Genomic DNA, 5,590 nt, shown 5'->3' with positions numbered 1-5,590 from the left:
GCATTTGCGAGGTTGGCCTTCCCAGGCCTTCTTCGCATTTGTGACAATATTGTCGCATTTCCCACGCCAGTAGACTTTGCATTTGCGAAGCTTGATCTCGCATTTGCGAGATCAAAGGCCTGTGCAAAACACCAGATGTATAGCTGAATTTTCTTAAGTTCTAACCACTCAGTGGCCTATCCAAAACTCACCCGAGCCCTCGGGGCTCCAAACCAAACTTGCACGCAAGTCTAAAAATATCATAGGGACTTGCTCGTGCGATCAAATCGTCAAAATAACATCAAAAACTACGAATTTAACCTCAAACTCATGATTTTCCTCAAAAACACTTCAAATTTTTTATTTTCACAACTGGACGTCCGAATCGCGTCAAATCAACTCCGGTTCTCACCAAATTTTGCAGATAGAACTTAAATATCATAACAAATTTATACCGGGCTTCGAAACCAAAATACGGGCCCGATTCCAACGAGTTCAAATATTAATTCATTTCTTTATTTCCTTTAAAAACCAGCAAAACAATTTTCTTCAAAAATTGATTTCTAAAGCTAGGGACCTCGGAATTTGATTCAGGGCATACGCCCAAGTCCCATATTTTTCTACGGACCCTCCAGGACCGTCGGAACACGGATTCGGGTCCATTTATCTAAAATGTTGACCGAAGTCAACTAAAATCATACTCCCTCCGTTTCATATCAAATGAGGTACCAAAATAAATGACACATTTCTAAATTTGGAAATAATTCAACTTTAAACTCTTCATTTTACCCATTTTATCCTTAATGAGAAGCTTTTATAACCACACAAAAGTCATGGCTCCACAAAGCTTTACCCCTTAAGCTTTTAAGACCACAAATTTTAAAAGTCTTTCTTCTTTTCCTTAAACTCCGTGCCGAGTCAAACTAGCTCATTTAATTTGAAATGGAGGGAGTATTTTTAAGCCAAAAATTACTATTTCTTAAATTTTCACACAAAAGCTTTCCGGTATCGTGCCCGGACTGCGCACGCAAATCGAGGAGAGATAAAAAGGAGGTTTTCAAGGCCTCAAAACATATAAACAGATTCTAAACAAAAGATGACCTTCTGGGTCATCACAGGGTTTGAGCCCATTTTTCATATTTTGAGCTAGAGACCACGGAATTGGGCGATTTTTGAAGGGAATTTCAGAGAGGTGATTGGGGTAATATTTCTTCACTTCATTTTGGTTAGATTCATGATTTTATCTTGATTTTTATCATGTATATTGGGAATTGGGGAGGAAATGGAAGAGAAATGGAGAGATGATTTTGGGGATTTGAATGACTATTTGATGTTGGATTTTTATGAATTTGGTATGGGTAGACTCGTGAGTGAATGGGTTTTCTAGTTTTGTGATTTTTATCGGATTCCGAAACTTGGGCCCGTGGCCCAGGTTTGAGCCGATTTTGAGATTTTGGTCTAAATTGATAGTTTTTCTTGTGGAATTCATCCCATTAGTGCATATTGATGGTATTGTTCTGGTTGTGAATAGATTCTGAGCGATTGGAGGCTGATCGAGGGGCAAGAGCATCGCGAAGTAGAGATTTGATCGGCTTGAGGTAAGTAACGATTGTAAATCTAGTCCCGAGGGTATGAAAATCCCAGATTTCGTATCGTTTTACTATTTTGAGGTGACGCACATGTTAGGTGATGGGCATGTGGGCGTGCACCATTGGGGATTGTGACTTGGTCCGTCCCGTTGCAACTATAAAGTTGCGTATTTGGTTGAAACTATATAATACTTATGTGTTTCAGAAAGAGTTTCTGTAAACTGGGCTGAATGCCATGTTTGGGCCTTGTGCCAGAGCTCTATGGACCCTTAGGAGCCTTTCTTACTATCCTCTCATTGTATTTGATTAAAATCTATACTCAGTCATGTTATACTTATTGATTTCATAACTCAGTCTTTATTACGCTGTTTTGATGCATATAAATGTTATTTTGGGCTGAGTACCATGTTTTTTAATTGAGAGCCCGAGTGGCTTGAGAGGTTTAAGACTGGGTGAGGCCGAGGGCCTGATTTGTGAGGATATTGATCGAGGCCAACCCTGTACTACTACAAAGTAGCAAGAGCGGTCGAAGCAGCTTTTACCCGAGAAGGTCGGGATCGATTTCCATAGGGAGCTAGAGATGGGAATTGAGTTTCTATCTAAATTGGAGTTGCGTAATTGTTCCTAATTGCACTTCTAAACATATTTGATTTTGATATTACTTCTAAATTTATACTACTAAGATGCTAAATTAAGCTAAGGGTAAGCTAATGGAGGTTGTCTTATTAGTTAAAAGGCACTAGGGGAGTGACTTTCTCCTAGGTGGATACTTGACGGGTTCTCGTGTCTAAGGCTAGGTTGTCATGTTTGGGGATTACGATATAACCATTGCACGATTCTACTCACTCTATACCTCTCGGTAGTTCGAGTGATTTTGCCCTAATTGACTTTCTCAAGATCAATTGGGTATGATCATTTGTGCAAGCAATTGAGGTTCAAGTCGGGTATTACTATCTCTAGGTTTAACCCTTTAATTGGGGCTATCAATCTCTTGAGTACACCCCAATTCCTTGTTGGACTAATTTTTATAGACTTAGGCTCTCTTTCTCAAGAAGAGCCCAAGTCAACTAGGCATAAACTAGTGTTTGCAACCACTAATTCAACATTAAAATCATAAATTAGTCCAAATATCAAACGCCCATAGACATTCAAGCCTTAAAACACAAGACCCATCAATTACCCACACTAGGGTTGAGCCACAACCATAGCTGATGAGTCTAGCTACTCATGATAATAGAGGAAAACAAAGAAATAGATGAAGAAAAACCCATAATAATTAATTACTAACTAAAACTTGAAGATTCAATGATAAAAATATCGTAAAATTACTCAAAATGGTAAAAGGACACTATTCACCAGCGCAGCTCAGCTTAAAATTATATCCGATGACCTAAAATGGGAAAAGAAACTATTTATACTAGCCAAAAATTATGGACAAAAATACCCTGCGGGGCTAGTGCGGACCGCACAAAATCGAGTGCGGCCCCACTAAGGCTCTTTGGCAGAAATTCCTGCTCTCTGAACTTGGCCACCGCGGGCCGCACAAAATGCACCGCGGGCGCGGTGGCTTTTGTTGCGGTCCGCACAAAATGGACCGCGGACCGCATTGGCATTGTTCCTCCAACTTGGCAACTCTCTGAACTTGAGCTTTGCGGACCGCACAAAATCGAGTGCGGCCACAATGAAGTCAATGCGGTCCGCATGAAATGTTTTCCGGCCGCATTGCTTGGCTGCCTGAAATGAGCACTCTCTGGACCTCCTCTTTACGGACCGCACAGAATGGAGTGCGGCCGCATTGGTCCTGTTATACTGAGCTTGGACTTGTTCTTGGTACTTGTGTGCATGTTTCACTCCTTTTTTAGCTAGTTTTGACGAATTGTCACCTCGTTGACCAAACACTGCAATCAAGTACAACATGTGAGCCTTTGGGACTATTTTGTACACCTTTCTAATCAAAACTCAAGTAAGAAGGAGTGTAAAATGCGTCATAATCCCTAGTTATCAGATATTTATAGGATCAGGCTGCACATCGCAGCATGTTTTGATATAGGCCGAGGGCCTGATTGATTTATACCACGAGTTGGCTTGTTATAGCGCTTGGGCTGAAGGAGCCCCTCCGAAGTCTGCACACCCCTAGTGAGCGCAGGTACCTACTGAGTGTGAGTGCCGAGTGCTGAGTGACTGGGAGGCATGAGTGATGGTGAGGTATGCCCGAGGGGCTGTATACGAGTGACAGTGAGGTTTTCCCAAGGGACTGTATATGAGTGATGTTTTGCCGAGGGGCGGTTTATGACATCATTTTTGCTCACCTTTGCATTAAGACTTTGTTGAAAACTGTTGAAAAATATCTTTCAATGATTTTTACTAGAATTGGGTTTAAACGAGATGATTTGATTCAAACCCTGATTTTAAAAGCCCGTTGTATTTTACTGAGAGTTCATGATGTGGAATTTACATGCTTTATTGCTTGTCAGTACTTCTCAGCCTTTATTTACTTTGGTTACTTACTGAGTTGGCGTACTCACGTTACTCCCTGCACCTTGTGTGCAGACCCAGGCGTATCAGGACCCGGTAGCGGCTGTTGACTATTCCAGCTATAGATCTTCTCGGAGTTAGCAAGGTAGCTGTTGTCGATCACAGCCCTGCTCTTCTCCCTCCTATCTTCCTATAGTTGTTTGTAGTTATATTTTCCAGACTGTGTTAGTCTCAGTATTTTTGGACAGATTGTAGTAGATGCACATGACTAGTGACACCCTGATGTCGGGCTTTTCTTTCCGCACTTTCATTATTCAGATGTTCTTTATGAAGTTTTATTACTAAATAGCTTGAATCTATCTTTGAAAATGAAATATCGTGTCGTTTTTGGTAAAGAGTCGGCTTGCCTTGTACCACGATAGGCGCCATCACGACGTGGTAGTTTGGGTCATGAGAGTTATTAAATTAATAATAAAAATAATTTCAAATCAATTACCGACCGATTTCGGTCGGTAATGTCCAGTCAAACAATCAAATGATAATTAACAGTACCGACCAAAAATTTCCGACCGATTCGGTCGGAAATTTTTAATTAAGGGCAGGCCCAGCGGGCTTCTTCTTCATTTTTCTCTTTCTTTCTCTCCTCCTTCTTCCACATCTGAAAATCCTTCCCCAAATCCCACCCAAATCACCTCACCACTCCCTTCTCATCCAAAATCAAACCCCCCACTTCGTCTTTTCCGCGCTACCACTGTTTCTCCGCTGCCATTGCGCCTCCGCCATAGAAGGCCGCCCCACCACTGCTCCTCCGCCCCACTGCTGCTCCAAAATCATACTCCTCTCCTCTCTTTGAAGGTTAGTTATCTATATTTTTAATTTATAGTTATTTAAGTTCTTTCCCTTGTATAAAGTAGGGTTTACAATTTTGGATTTTGGGATTATTTCAATTGTATGATTACATGGTCATAATTTTTGGGATAGTACTATATGAAATTCCAGAAATTTATCACGTTATTTCTTACATATTTTCAAATGAGTTTAATTTTAATATTCTAACAATGTGAAATAAATTACAATTCAATGTCACTTTAAATTCAAAAAGGTAACTCACATAATCAGTGAAGTTGTTAACGTTAAGTAATTTTTTATACCAAGTTAAATTGATTAATTATGTTAAAATTGTTTACACTATCAAAGAATATAAGACAAATCCTTTTTATTTTGATGGTTAATAAGTGTTTTCAACTTGGGGTGATTTGTCACTTGTAACTAAATTAATATGCACTCAAATTATTTAAATGTTGTAATTTGTAACTAAATTTATTATTAATTCTATAAATTAATTTGAATTATGATTAATATAAATGTAATTTATTTGTTCTTTATGTAGATGGAAATCGTACTGGATATATAATAGGGTTTTTGTCTAATTTATTATTTTAGGGTTTAATTTATTGTTATATTAGTGTTTATTGCTTTTAAAAAATTAGGCTTTAATTTATATAATTATATTAAAGATTCATAATAAGTGAAATTAATAACTTACT

Source organism: Nicotiana attenuata, unplaced genomic scaffold, assembly GCF_001879085.1.
Source record: "Nicotiana attenuata strain UT unplaced genomic scaffold, NIATTr2, whole genome shotgun sequence".
Classification (NCBI taxonomy): domain Eukaryota; kingdom Viridiplantae; phylum Streptophyta; class Magnoliopsida; order Solanales; family Solanaceae; genus Nicotiana; species Nicotiana attenuata.
Note: the sequence above shows the minus strand (reverse complement) of the source record.